Below are 15,913 nucleotides of genomic sequence, written 5' to 3' on the forward strand. Positions count from 1 at the left end.
GGGAAGAGCAGCACCCGGCACCTTATCAGCCATCTTTTCCTGCACTGCGGGAGTTTCCACTCCCATCTCCCCAAGGAGGCACCACTGCCCCACAGCCTCCCCCCAGAGCTGGGAGAGGCCCAGGGGGGTGAAGCTGCAGCACCCAGGCCAGGAGCAGGGAAAGGTGTCTGGGGACAGCACAGATCTGCCCTTCTCTCCACCCCTCACTCATATGTTCCTACATCTCCTCTCCCTCCTCCTGATCTCAAAGAAGCAAATGTCTTCTGTGAGAAAGAAACCAGCAACTTCTTTTTTGTCAGCGCTTCATTTGCTGTTACACACATTGCATCTGACGGCTCTGCAGAGCACTGCTTTGCAGCCTGATGTCACAGACCCACATGGATAAAATGAAGCTCTTATCCCCAGTACTGCTGGAGAGGTGAGGAGGAGCACACAGCCAGGCACATGGAGTTCTGTCTTCCTCCCCACGTGTGCTTATCTTGACACCAAGCAGTGGAGACGCTCAGCAGCTCCAGCAGTAAGCAAAGCGTGCTGCTGTTGTTTCCGATTAGCTGGCACAAGCCAGAACACCAAGGCACCAGGCAGGGACTCCAAGCTCCAAACATTTAAGAGAATAGATTGCAACAATAGAAGTTACCAAGTATGTTAAAAATAAAGAAAACATTAAATGTGATTTCTTGTGTCCAAGCATAGGGTTGAGCCTGCAACTACTGATCTCCACATCCCTGGCACATCTCCATTCAGCTTTCACAGTTCAGGTCTCAACTGAGAAAACACATCACATCTTCCAGGTCTGTTTTCATGCTTCTGAGCAGGTTGCAAAGCAAAGGAGCAGCACAGCGTCTTTGTTTGCTGAGACAAACTGCCACAACCTGCTCCCACACTGCCTTCAGCAGGACCACACAGCACAGCGATGGGCTGGGAGCACAGTCAGACTGATCCCACTTACCTGGAATCACCAGGCACAGCTTCCTAACGACAAATGGTCACTCAGTCTGTTCCTTGCAGCATTTCCATGCTTGCCATTCACTGTATTCATTTTGTACTTGGTTTTTCTCTGGCTGCTGCTCCCAGCACAGCCCCACCCCATTGCTTTTCTTGACCTTTTTCCCTTAAGCTTCATTTTAGCAGGACAAGACTTCAGAACACCACCAGCATGCAAAAACAACAATTATCACTTTGCGGAGGAAGCACCAGACAGACTGTCTACCACAAAGCACAACCAGAAGAGATGGAGCTGGAGACAACTGCTGAGCAAACTGGGAGCCTGATTCCTGGTGCCACTAAAATCCCATGCAGCCACTTTTTAGTCAAAAGCAAAGATGACCCTCTGATGTATTTGAATAAACATACCGTCTCTCAGCTGCTGCCTGCTCCAGACTTCATCCACGCAATATGGGAGAGATTGGAAAGCAACAACGAAAAGAACAACAACCCCCCCCTCCAAAAAAATCCAAAAAAAAAAAAAAAACCCAAAAAAAACCCAAAAAAAAACCACCCAAAAAACAGGGAAGGATTCCTCTGGCAGGAAGCAGAGAAGAAGTGCAGCTTGCCCTAACAAGCATATGACGCTGTGGCAGGGCGTAACTTTTGAAAGAGGAGATGTTAATGCGCTGCTGAACACTACTTCTACCAGGAATCAAAGCTGTACTGGGTTAACAACAACAACAACAACAAAAAAAACAGCACACAAAAACATCACAACAGATTCAGGCTGAAAATGACGGGGTTAAAATTAAATCAACTTCCCAGTGTTGAACTGAAAGCACCACGTTAGCAGCCAAGTTCCATCAAGTCAGAAAGCTCAGTGAAATCAAATAGGGTTAACTCACTTCAGCTGAATAGTTTTTACTACAAATTTCTTCAAATACCTTTGTTATGAGAGCTGCTTATTTAGCAATAAATCAAGACATATCTTATATGGCAGACAGCACAGCAGGAGCTGCTGGTTTCCTTCTCCACAGTTTATTTTTTGTACTTCTCAACCTACCACAGACCCACCTCCCTCTTGGACTGGGAGAGGACAATGAAGAAATTCCCATCCCTAAAGGTGATCCAAACAAACAGCTTCATACATTGCATGGCTTCCTATACAGCAGTAGTAACAGACCAGTAGACACTACGATTTAAAAGTTAAGCAACATTTGCAAGGGAGAAGTAGGGTCTTCAATCACACAGTGATGCCAGCCTACACAAACACATCCCTCTTTCCTCCCCTCATCTGCTATCAGGCAGAGTTGAGAAAGCCTGTTTTCTTCTCCTTGTGCCAATAATAATCAATTCAAGTGGCAAAGTAGGAAGCTCTGACAGCAGCCTGCTTATGAGATTCTTGCTACCGCCCATAGAACAGCTGCATGCACTGAGTTTGCTGGTGTCCCCAGAACGTCTCAAGTTCACCAAGATCCATTTGCTTATTAGGTTTCAACTTCCTTTCACCTTCGGTTTCACAGAAAGCTGTTATTAGATGATTCCCCTGTTGTTTAGCAGAGACTCAAATGCAACCCTTATGGTGATTTACTTGTAAGTGCAATGATGGCTACAATGTGGAAAGTGAGTTATGCTTTTGCCAAGAGAGGCAGACTCACATGGTCGCCATTAGGAAACACTGACAGATAAGTACATAAACATTGCTCAGTGCCAGACAATGCATCAGCCTCAAGGCTGCCAAACAGACACCTCTGGAGCTTCCTACTTCTGACTCCCATGCAGGCAAAGTCAGGTTGTGCTGTAGAAGTGATTAGGAAAGGTCTCTCCTCCAAGCTTTTTCCCTATGCACAAGATCACAGACATCTAAATCAAGAGCTGCAACTGGATTTCAGTGTGGAGACAACAGGAGTTTAAGAAAAGTTCTGTTCATTACCTAAATCAGAAGTTTTTGTTTTGGAAGACCAAAGAAAAGAACAGTCCAGAAGATCCTACACATGTACACATCTCCATCCCATTAACAAGCACGTTCACAATAGATGCTAGTTGCATTCTAATTGCTGAAGCATTAGATTCTATCAACTCTAAGATTTTTGATGTTGGGGGAAGGAAGAAACATTTACAAACCACTGTTCTTCTTACGGTAAAGTTATACAGCTAACATGGTAAAGGTTAGAAAGACTTCTACTGCAGCACATCTTTTGAGTTGCCACGTTTCGCACTCCTTCTCCATACATGGCTTTCATATGTGGCGCAGACACTTTATTGAAAGAGTATTAGCAAAACATTGGTCATTTTGAGTTTGCTTTCAACCAGGTTCAGGCATCTTTCCCGCAAATAAAGATATTTCCTTTGTATTAGGCACAAGAGGAAAATCAGTGTCAGAGTTAAATATGTTCAAATTGCTGAATCCACAATCTGGAGCAGTTATTAGTTTGCTTTCTAAACTAGGAACATAAGTCTAGACTTAAATAGAAAGAGCAAGGAGAGATTTGTCTTACAACCAAGGGAAAGCAAGGAGAAAACAGCCAAACATTCATGCAATCATAGCCATCCCCATACATTAGGGACTCACTTTTGGAGATGCTTTTCCAGCTCCAGACACATTTTCCTCCCCTGTTGCCTTTGGGGACAGACAACATGACAGATCATGTCATAGTCTGTAATCTTATCCTCTTTTTAAATCTTTTGAGATTTCAGATGTTTTACCTTTAGGAACTGCTTTCTTTATAGCTTTGATTCAGACCAAGCTTTCTTGCACAACAGCTACTGAACATGTACATCTGCTTTCCATAACAGCCAAGAGGGATTCTTGAGACTGATGCAGCAACCACGCTCCTATAACCTATGCGTTTAGCACAGCAATGCCTCAAGAGGCATTATGTCACATAAAATCCATCAACATGCTATGATCTCAGCCTGAGCCTACATTACGGATGGCAACTGCCTTTTGTACAATGCCCAGCCAGGACCAGAGCAGTGACCCTGGCAAGATGCTCTCCTCCTCCTCCCGGCTTTCTAGGCCCCTACCCCCAAGCTGAGTCTGCTTCCAGCTCTAAAGCATCCCCACGTCCTTCTACCACATTATCACCCTCCACCTCTCTGTTACCTGAGCCTTCAGCTGACAAAGACATGAGTAAATCAAGCACTGCCATATGAAAGCACTCAAACTCTTACCTCAATAATAGACCCTGCTGTGTTCTCTGAGCCAGGGCAGGCTGAGTCAAATGAATGCATTTCCAAAATGTCCAGTAATTATTATTACTTACAGACTCTTCCCTTTAAACAAGAGAAAACAGTCTGCACCAAGAAACTTGTCGTATGTCTCCCTCTAATTCTCTTAGGGCTTCTTGAGAAAGATGGAAAAAGGATGCACAAGTTCTTTGCTGATGCCCATTTAATCCACCCATTTAAAAGCAATCAAAATACACCGAGAGATTGTTTGCTAATCACACTGGGCTTCATTCCAAGGGGAAAAAAGAAAACCAACTGGATGATCATTTATGAATAAAGCTGGAACATGTAGGACCTGGCATTTCAGCACAACTGTGCAACTCTACAGCTCTGAAGTACACCAGTACAGTATCTCAAGGAAATTTTTAAGTGAAACTCCAGGCAAAACCCTGGCCTGAAGATTCCAATTACTTTCATGAGGGTTCAGATTTCACCATGGACTTTGTCTTATCATTGGGTTTTCTTACAGGATTTTTCAAGAACGAAACGCCATGAAAGTTCTCTCTTGGAATGCTTGTGATGATACAATATTTTCCCTGCTCCACAGAACATGTACAAAAGTGTCTTATTTTTGTCGGAGGCCATGCAACATATTTTTTGCTTTGTTTCTGCTTTAAAGAACAGGGGAGTTGTTTGTAGTGCAGCGCAAGGTAAACATATTTGTTTCTAAAGCCATTGCTCCTACATCCTGGACCTGAAAAAAATAAAGGATTAATTACATGAAAGACATTCATTTATGGGGAGATCAACCACCCCACGGAACTCTCTTTTAAAGCAATTAAGCATGGCTCAAACATTAGCATGAGAAAAGCGCTGTAGGGCTTCATGTTTTGGACATATTAGAAAGGGTTTGAGGTACCCACATGCCTCTGTAAAACAGAGCATGGGCAGGTTGTGACAGTTTGAACTGATGACTGCCAATCAATACCAGCTTACTGAGCACATGCACACCCTTCAGACCAGCCAAGCAGTGGCTGAAAGGATTCTCCTGGCACAGCACCCAGACCACATCTCCAGCCACACCTCACCCAGCACTTATGGGATGCTGAGAATCCAGCTGCAAACTGGAGGCAGTGAGCGGCACCAACAGAGGAACAGAAGGACCTCAGTGCCACAGTTTTGTGTATTTGAAGTTCTGGAGGAACCTTGCCATCTCTTGGGCAACCACTTCTGTAACGGTTTGGTAAACTGACCAACAACTCACAAGATCTCTGCTGTACAACTGTTTCTTCTTCAGCATCTCTTTGTGCTGAAGTCCCCTTCCTTGGCTTGACAGCTGCTATAAACCTGAAACTCTCATCTGCTCTAATTTCAGATGACCTACAAAGAGTTTATTCTCTAAACAAAGCAGCCACCGCAACGGCAAATCCTTCCCCAACTTTGCAGAAGATATCTCTGTAGGCAGCCTACACAAAACCAAAGGGCTAACTGAAATTACAGCTTGCATGTCTTCTATGTGCAGTCTATGTTCTCCAGCAATCACTGCAATTCTGAAGAACCCACATTTTGGTGGTTTGTTGTGCTGCTTTAAAAAGCAAAAGAAAACAAAAACCCTGCTTTCTGTAACAGTCCTGTGGTTCAGTGCTATAGGTTAACAGTTGCTGAAAGCATTGATGCATTGTGACTGGGTGCAAGAGGAAGGCTTGATGCTTTCAAGTGGCTTCAACCAAACAATAGCAGATTTGCCAATGGCTTTTCATTGTTTTATTGGATGAAAACTGCTTAGCCTACTTAAAAAAGAAACATACATGCTCTAAGCCAGCCAAGGAATTGTTCCTATAACTAATCACTGTCATACAACACCAATGGTAAGATCTATGCGATAAGGCCATAGATCATTTACCAACAATGCCCAGTGACCTACTTACTGTGCTAAGCTCTAGACTTAATATTCTCAGCAAACAGTTTCAAGTATGGACCAGTCTTGCAGCATATGGCACATTGCTGGTTTATCTGATGCTTGATTGCAAATGCAGAGGTGCCAGGCCTCTGCCTCCCTTCAAGCAGTCCTTCCTGTCACGACACAGTGAGCTAAAGCTTGATCTTCCTCTGACATCTAGTTAGGCTGCATAATGCTACACCTAAACAAGAGGTTGCTATTAAAGCTGGGCACAAAATGCTCCACTTGACAGTCAGAACATGCAGCTCTCTGCATATACCCTGCCCATGGCAAGGGGTCAGAACTAGATGATTCCTATGGTTCTATGACTCCAGGATTCTACAATACTCAGCCAGTCATGGCACCAAGACCCAGACCCAGGTACACAGGGTCCTAAGCCAGAGCTGCCTTACTCTACACCAAATTGTGTGGCAGCACACGCAGGGCTAAGAACAAGGTTTCCCAAACACATTTCCCAGTTAACCACAACTCCCCACCCCTTTTACTGCTCATTACATTCACATAGCTGCTGCAACGCAGCATCCAAGAGAAAGGCAGAAAGCAAACACAACACACTGCAGCCAATTTGTATGGAAAATCAATTTAGTTCAGACATCTCATTAACCTCCTAACCTGTTCATCTCCCAGCTTTAGTTTGTACCATCACTTGCTTGCAAACACATCTGACACGTTGGCCCACCATCCCCATCGGAAGATGCAAGAGTCACGAACAGAGCCCCTAGATTGCAGAGGACTGCATTCACCCACTTCCTCGCACTCCCTTCCCTCCTCCCCACCCTCCATGATATGCTAAGGAACACAGGGAGAAAATAAGATAGTGGACATGAGATCCTTAAAAATTATACAAGCCCTGCAGTAGGCCTCCCTTCAGCCCCTTCTGCTGCTTTAATTACCAGAAACCAAGGGCAGACTTGCAGATGTGGATGGGCATCAGGAAAATAAGTTACAGAATGTGTCACAGCACAAATCTACAAAGAACAGTTTCTAGAGATGAGATGCATTCACCACCCTGCTCCAGGGAACAAGGCAGCAATTTCACTTCACCAGCCAGAAAATACCCCAGCTGCAGTGAGCACAAAGCCAGCAAACCCAGCAAAGCACAGAAAAGCGCTCACCTGCATGTTAGACCTCAGGAATTCATTTATCCTGCTGTGTTTTCAAATTTATGGCATTCCAGGGCTTAATGGATTGAAAGGTTTCTGTACAATTGCTGCCTTTTGACTACGATGACATTTTAAATATCTAATGGACTGAAGTGCACTTTCTTAGTAAGTTGGTTTTTTTTTTTGATGTGTTCCATACATCAGAAGCAAACTAAAGAGATCAAGCCTGGCACAGGTGCACCCATGAAAGTCCAAGGAAATCAGTAAGACAAGTTTTGGCATAGAACAGACCAACCGCTGAAGCTCACTCAGTTGCAGGGAATATAAATCTTGAAGGCAAGCATTGCTAACTCCTGCAGGATAAGCTTTTTTTTTAAGTAAAGGGCAGCATAACTCAAGAAAGAGATGAAGAAAGAACACAGATGAGAACAGGCAAGAACTGGATGCATTCATTCCCTGTCTGCAAGAACCAGGCACAAGCACAGCACTGCAGTCCTCCCCAGGATGCAGAGCAGCTCTCTAGCTGCTCTAAGGTCTTACCTGTTACAGCTCCATGAAAACCCATTAAAGGTTGGACTTACATCACTGTTGGGAATCCTGCAAAAGTTACAGCAGCTCAGCTGCTCTTTGTTTATAGGATGATGCCCTGGGAAAAGTCAAGTAGTCCTGCAGATGGAAGCTGCCTGTGGGTTAGCACAGACACACAAACCCATCCAAATGGGCACGAGACCCAACCAGCATGCTTTAGGAGCTGCAGATGGGACACTTTCAGACATAAGTTCCTGACCTGGCTTCCCTCTACATCTCCTCCAGTCCCAAAAGGGGCACTGACTTTGCCCCCTCCAAGAATAAGGCATTTGATCTAAGTTTCCAGCTACATTTAACACAGCTGCAGAGCACCTCATCGCCCATGAGCAGTGTGGTCAAAATTAAAGCCTTAAGTTATTACACATCATTAATAGTGGAGTTAGCAAGCCCAGTTTACAAAGACACCGTGTTACATAAACTGACCCAAGGCACTGCAGAGGCCACCAGTAATCTCCTCCTGACCGCACAGCAGCTTCAAAATGAAGTTGATTTCAACACAGTTTAAACCTCTTCATAGGCAATTGGAGTCAAATTGAATCAAGGCTGCTGCACTTTCCACAGAGGAAGAAGGAGGATTTACTCAAGTAGGAAGCTCTAGACTTTAAAACTCTCTGGGGGGGGGAGGGGGGATGGAGCCTGATGGGGAAGGTGACAACACATGCCAGCAGGGCTTCTGTGCTGAGAACCTGCAGTGAGGGCTAGAGGAAGAGCAAGGCAAGAGGAAGCGCACCAAGAACAATACAGGGAAAGGGGCTATTCTAGGAGAGGGGAAGAAGCAGGGGAAGCCAGGAAGGCAGCCACGGGTAACACAAGCAAAGGAAGCCAATGGCAGGAACGTATTTCTGTCCAAATGTGCCCTTACACAGGCTGACGAGCCATGTGCCGGGCATAAACACAAAGCTGCGACTCCTTTTCTTTTAAAAAGAAGGGCAGGCACGGGGCAATGCAGAGTGACAGCGCAGCGTGTCCCATCCCGCTCCGCAGTAAGTTAGCGTGGGAATATTCCTCAGACCACAAGCCAACAAACGGCACTCATTGTCTGGCAGCGAGTAAATATTTGCTAGCAGCTAAGCCGAGAGTGAAATTACGGCAGCGACACTAGATTTTTCATCATTCTCGGTGAGGAACCCAATTCTCCCGAGCCCTTCCAGATGTGCATCCCGCGACCCATCACCGCCGGGATCCATACCCCACCGGGATCCAGCGCTCCACGCAACGCCGAACTCCGGCTGCGGGAGGGACCGCCGTTTAGCGACGCCTTCCCGCATCTCTTGCCCCGCTCCGACCGGGCGTGGCCGTGGGGCAGCCCCACGCACGGGGATCCGCAGCCCCGCGGTGGCATCGCTCCGCACCGCGCCCCGTGCAGCCGCCGCCTCAGCTCCGCTCCGATGGTCTCCGCTGGACACCCACCGCCCCGCTCGCCGCCCGCCCTTACCTTGGCTCCGGCGGGGCTCAGCGCACGGGGGCGGCCGGAGGAGCCCAGCCCGGCCCCGCCGCTCCCCTCGCATCCACGGCCGGGCCGCCCTCCCTCCCTGCGGCGACTGCTACCGGGGGCCGGGCTTAGCGCCGAGCCCTCCGCCCCCGCCGCGGGGTGGGTGGGTGTTGGAGGGGGCCGGATCCGGCCCGGAGCCGCAGCCGATGCTCAGGTCATGGTTACGGCCCCGCCCGCACAAAGCCCCGCCGCCCCCAGGCACGGCCCCGCTCTCAGCCCCTAGGGGTCACCCCTCGCCCCGCCACCGTACCCCTTTTCCAGCAGACCTGCCACCTCTTGGCTGCACGGCTTTCTGAAGGACAATGGGATTTGCTAAAATCCAGCCGTATCGGTTCAGTAGGGCCCTTTGTCATCCTGGCGGTGCGAGACAATGAGACGTGCCACACTGTGCTAGTGATACAGCTTCTCATCACCCAATGGAAATTTGCTGCCCAAAGTGCGGTAATGAATAGCAGCCTGGATGCTGAGGGTTGTCGGATAACCTGTAGGGCTGCCTAATAGACCAGAAAGCAGACTTTGCCTAGGAAAGGAGCAGCACCGCAGCATGATTCTGAGTCCCACCTATTCCACAAAAGAAACCACTGCAGCTAAAGAGTAGCATTTTTGGTGAAGAATTAACACCAATATTTGATCACATAGGAGCATGCAACTGTTTTGCCAGAAACATCACGAATCACCACGAGTTCATTGAGACAAAATGAAGAAGACCTCAGGATGCTCCTAGGGAAATCTGACCAATTTCACCTCAGAATTCACCTCTAGTACAAAACAACAGTGATAAGTCCCAGCTTCCCACTGGTCACACTTAGAGACTGCAGTAACCAACTACTTGGTGCCTCGCTAAAGAGGATGAACAAAACAAAACACAGCTCGTGTGGCTTACAGCTTTTGCATATATTCCCATCTACACAGAGTACACACAGAGTACCCCCAGCTTTACTACATCCATTCCAGGTCTGTAGTGATCTGCTCATGCTCTCCTGGTACATCCTGCACCAGTCACGCTGGTGCTGCTCAACCAACTCATTCTCTTCTCAGTTCTTCGTACACCCAAAGGTTTCCTTGTCTGGTTCTTACCACCATCTGCTTTCCCTGGCTTTTAATTCCTTCTCTTCCTCCAGGGTCCTGCTTTGAGGACCCAGAAATGCTCCAAGATGCATTTCCTGTTGCCATGAATGTGGAAACACTCAACTTTCCCTCTCCAAGCAGCCATGAGCTGAGATGGTACACAAACAACTCAGGGTCATCAGTTTTTACACATCATTATCCAAAGCTTTCTTCTTCCTTATACCCTGCACTTCCACATTCACCACTATATCAGCAGTCTCCCCCCAACCCAATTTCCAGAAAACCACCAGCCCCAGTGGGCTCCATACTGGGGAACATGGACAACCACTGCTTGTACAGTGTCCCTAAAAAGATCATTCACAAGGAGTTCTAACACTGTTTATTTCAGCCACTGGAGTTCAGCACACCCACCTTTCCACATGCAGTGCTTCATCAGGGGAAATTACACTGATATTTTGATGTGATGTATGCATCCATTTGTGTTCCAATAATCCTAAATCAACATCTGGGGACAGTAGTGAGCTCCCTTTGAAGAAAGAAGGTCAGACAATACTTATAGTAGGTGGAATAAATGCTATTTATCTGCTTTATAGCTGTATTATAATGAAATCAAAGGCTTGCAGAGACAAACTAGCGTAAGCAGAAAGCAAGTAATAGCATGACAGCAGAGACGACCTGGTGTGATGAAGGCTGGCAGGGAGAAGCTCTTTAGCCATGCAGCCCCACCTGGCTTTGCACTTCATCCCTTGAGGTTGGGCAGTCTGTAACAAAACCCTGAATTCCTACCACCAGAACATTATAACTTTGGGTATCAGTATCTAAGTATCTAAAGTCTATGAGTTAAACATCTAAAGCAGATTGGGTTAAAGATCTCAGGAAAAAAATTACTCAATTTGTGTTTCTTTCCTAATTTGGAAGGCAGACTGTGGCACTGACCACAGCTTTTTGCAGAATCCTTTTATAGCAGAGGAATATTAATGTTTTAAAATGTACTTTGCCTCTCTTCTGAGATCTGTCAGGGATGTTAATCTGTACAAACTGCCAGAGCAAGTAACATTTATTATTCAGGATTAAGAGCACTATGCCAGGCTTCTAGTCTAACTCACTGCAGCATTATTTTGGGAGACACCACAAAAGACACAGGCTGTTTGTGGAGTCTGGCACTGACATTATACACTGATCCTAACATGAACATCCCTGGAGCGATGGCAGGGCAGACTTCAGGCTGTATTTCATGCCCTCTGCACAGCTGCTCTTCACCCAGCTGTGCCAGCTGCACCTGCCCAGGCTTTGGGTAAAAGCTGAAGTTCAGGCTGAGTCCAAAACTCCTTTTTCAGGTTCTTCAAGAGGAAGAAAAAGATGATCTCCCCAGCAATAAACCACTTGACATGGCTGGAGGTTCCTTCCCTGCAATTCAGCTGGCAGAACAGAGCGAAGTCAGACAGCTTAGCTCAAAAAGCTTTTGTTGCCAAGCTGGCTGATTTGGTGCTGGAACAGGAAGCTCCAGAAAAGAGTGATAGTAAACCACTTGAAGGTGATTCAGAGTCATTTTGCAAGCAGGTGGTGGAGGTTCAGAGACATGCCTAAACCTTTGCAGTGTGGGCATTCAGTATGTCAGAAACAATCCAAGATGGACCACAGTCAATGCCAAACCCCTACAGTTGGCTCACATCAGCTCTAGAGGTGCCACAAGTCAGCTGCTGGGTGTCAAACAAACCAGAATGTGCCAGGCAGTCTTATACGTAAAGGGTGCTTGGTCCTGAGAAACAACTGGGACGCTCCTGTGTGAAATGGTTCCCCAGCTATAAGTTCTCCCCTTTCGGAACACCTCAGCTGAGCTGGACAGAAATATCTTGACAACAAGCATTCCTCCTGTGTCCATGCAAAGCAGCTTCTCATGTGGTTACACTGATTTTGCTGCATGAGGTCTGACATAGCCCCACAGAGCCCTACAGGCTGTGGGTGATCTCATGAGCGGAGCCTTCCTCCAGAAGAAAAGGAAGCTGTAGTCCCTCCTCTCTTTCCTGCTTTCTCTCTTCCTTCCTTTGCTTCCCAAAGCAGCCTGGGGTCTGTGCCTCATCACAGCCTTTCACAAGGCATCACCTCTTTGTACAGATTGGAGCGTGTGTTTTTAATGAAGGGGAGGACAAGGGCTTGCTGGCCTTCCTATATCTGATTTCAGACTCATCTCAAGTGTGCCTTATATGTTGAATAGTCATCTTTGGTGTATTTTTAGAATAGGAAATGAGGTAAATAAAAATCTGAGTCAAATGATGTAATTTACCTTAACTGCCAAAACACACAAACCATTGTTATAAAAATACAACAGCAGACCTGTGTCCTGAGAAACTCCTAAAAAAGCAACTTTTAGATGCCAGGATTGAAGTCCAAGGTTCATATTCAGCAGATACATTCATACATGCTTAACTTCAGCTTTTAGTGGGGCTCCTGGGGTATCACTGGGGCACCAGCAAGCTCCAGATGTGAGCAGCCTGTTTGTGTCAGCCAATGTTATAAAGCCTGGCTGTGTTGAAATGCCTCCCTCCACCTCTACATCACTACCCAACCTTGAAATCAATACAGTTTTACTTAAATAGGCAAAAAAAATAAGGTCCCTAATTAGGTCCCATGGTAAATCTCTTAAATACTGCTGCACAATCTCCAGATTTCCTTCAACCACATTTCAAACATGTTTGTGAGCTGGCATTCTTCTAAAATACTATAAAGGCAATTCGAAATGGTAATGATTGTAAAATCCATTTGTGTTAATTTGCTCTTTTCTACATGTAGGAGTCTGATGCTTATACATGCCAGTTTCAGGCAGCTCTCAGCCACAGAGCAGAGCCAAGCAAGAAAGCAGTTATCCTAGAAGCTGCATAAAACAGGATGGTTAGACTGTAGTTTCAGTAAAGACATTCCTCATCTTCAAAGACGTTTAACTGGCGTCTGATGTCCATCTTTTCTCTCTCCCAGAGGCCAAATTTTATTAAATTTAGGGCCAGAATTGCATTCTTCACCCCTGTTAGGTGAGATTTGGTGATAGAACTCCACTTTTCTGTTCTTCATCTAGGTTAACTTCACTGCCAAACTTAAGGCCCTGAAATTAGATGAGTGAAGCTGAGCTTTACTCAGGTTATCTCCCTGCACCTCTGCTTCAAACTGGCTCTTATCTATTCCACCTCCCCATATGGTTCACTTTGATGAGATGCTGTCTCCCACACGTAGACTGATACAACAAATGAGCTCAGACTGTGGATGAAGCATGCAGCAGGAGTTGAAAGAGGTTTCAAATATTTTCTCTTTCTAATTTCCCCCAGTGTTCTTATACATGAGGCAGCTTCACAGGCTAACAGCAGGGCAAGAAATAAACATCCAGATGCTGTATGTCCTCTCGAAGGCTTATTCATGCTCAGTAACAAGAGAAAACAAGCTGAAGGCACACACGTTTTTCCTTATCAGGAAAACTAAGTTCTCTCAGAACTGATGGCAATTTCCTTGGCTGATAGCACAGTCTGCTGGGCTTTTATTGCATTTCATGTCCTGATTCATTATGAACTGCATCTATAGTTTCTGTAGAATTAGAGGTGCTACAGACTCCAGAGTATCTCATCACAATCATTCAGTTCAACTGCCTTGCACTCCACAGGCAATGGAGCCAACACCAGGGATTGCTGCAACTCAGTCTTCTAACAACTGCTGGTCAAGCACATATCTTCTTTTCAGAAGAAACACACTCATCTAGGTCTGTAGCATCATTAATGATGGAAGTTACCCTGCTCACCACATTTTTTTGTCTCTCTATACATTCATCCAATAATTTTTCCCCCTGGGCAAGGGCCATCAAACTTTGATGCACCAGGAAAAGGGCTACTTGTACTTATTTCTGTCCTCCTATATCAGGAGAGCTGGAAGCTACTTTTCTTGTAACTCCAAGCACATTTGACAGTCATGAACCAAAAGTACAGCTTCTCTGCTAGCTGCCATTCATATCTCAATGGCTACATGTGAGTTTGATGTGAGGCCTTTTTGTTTTGCTTTCTGACCAGCCAGTCCTGTGACACACATTAAGATGGAAAATAGCATAACACTGGAGGCATTTAACTAGCTAAAAATACCATGGGAGGGTCAACGGACATAATTCTGACAAACAGGGTCCCATTTGTTAGATCCTGTTTATTTGATCATAAGAGGTGAAACTGCTCCAAAGGCTACATTCCAATTCTGCTATGCTGGTGACAAGGAGAAGTAATGACATTCAACCCACAAGATTTGCTGCGCTTCCTCACCAGTGCAGCCAAGATCAGACACCGAGCCATCCAAAATGGAGTTACTGACCTCCCATTAATGCTCTCAGCCTCCAGAGTGCCCTTCATGAGTACAATGAAACATGGTGAAAGGGCAAATTATGCAATTATACTCGTTGAGAACCTTGGCCTCACCCTGTATCAGGATATGGAGCTTACAACCATGTCACCATTAGGCTCATCTGTGATTCAGAGGAGGTCATGTAGTTCCATAAAGTTAAAAAAAAAAAAGCCAGAGCAGGAATGAGCATAGCAAAGCTCATCATCATCAAGGATAATAGAAATTATTATCCTTGATCATGGCAAAACTCATCATCAAAGCCAGATTTTAATAGCGTATTTACCTTGCCAAATCACCAGCATGACAATTGCATCTCAGGGAAAATACATCAGTATAAGTCTCACTAAAGACACTGCTAGTCACAAGCTTGACTGAACTCCATCACATCTCCAATCTCTGCTCAGCAGCCACAAATGCATCCTCAAAACCTCGTTTCTACAGTGAGAATAGCAAAACTACTGCATAGGGTGTAAAGAACAGGTGAGAAAAACATTTGCCATAGAGAAACAGGATATAGTTGATCTTACCTTTAGCAGAGCAACCACACCGGAGATGGGGCCAGCTGCACCAAAAGATCAGGGACTCAGCAGTCAGGGCTTGCCTTTCTGTACCTGAACTAAAAAGTCCCAAAGGTGATGGTCAGCTTCAGCCAGGTGTCTGTGCTACCAGGATGATCCATGGAGAATATACCCACAGTCAGGCAGATAGCTCAGCTTATGGGTCAGTGAGGTCACAGCCAGGCTTGTGCTCCTCCAACACAGCTCAAAAAAGGGCTGAAAGACTTCACTTAAGCTTAAATGGGCTCCATGGGAGTGGGAGGAGACCCAGGTGAGGGCAGCCAGGGCCATATTAGGCCTTAGCAGGACCTCAGGACCCTACCAGCAACCCCTTCAGATCTGCCCCTGATAATGTTACACAGTTGTTTTAAAGAACTGTTCCACGGTTAGAATAAAGCCTGCACTTTCTGCAAATGTTCACATCCACAGCACGATAGCTTTCATGTTCAAGGTGGTCAGAAAAGGCAGGGAGGGTTTAGGTGATACCAAGGGTGTCTGTGTGTGAGGGATGGAGGGGGACAAGAGGCCCCTAGAATCAAGAAAAATACCCTAATACATCAAGAAAAATACCCTAAAGCCACTGATGGCTTTCAAACATTTGGCTTCATGCAGTGTAACTGCTTCACAGAGCAAAGGCTTTACGACGAGACTGCTTGGCAAGCAGCATGCCTGGTTTTCTTCT

General features: G+C 46.0%; 1 protein-coding gene across 3 annotated transcripts in view; it reads right to left on the reverse strand.

Moving 5' to 3' along the window:
* The window catches only part of FRMD4B (FERM domain containing 4B), a 106,281-nt gene extending 90,841 nt beyond the window's left edge, over nucleotides 1–15,440 (reverse strand). The window contains exon 1 of one of the 3 annotated variants that reach the window (XM_048957181.1): nucleotides 15,202–15,440. The gene's annotated coding sequence lies outside the window, so the exon portion shown is untranslated. Of the gene's footprint in view, nucleotides 1–8,938; nucleotides 9,007–9,184; nucleotides 9,288–15,201 lie in introns of those variants that run through there. The other 2 variants (XM_048957180.1, XM_048957182.1) reach the window with 2 other exon arrangements.
* Nucleotides 15,441–15,913: the final 473 nt, after the last annotated feature.

Source organism: Lagopus muta, chromosome 11 (assembly GCF_023343835.1).
Source record: "Lagopus muta isolate bLagMut1 chromosome 11, bLagMut1 primary, whole genome shotgun sequence".
Classification (NCBI taxonomy): Eukaryota; Metazoa; Chordata; class Aves; order Galliformes; family Phasianidae; genus Lagopus; species Lagopus muta.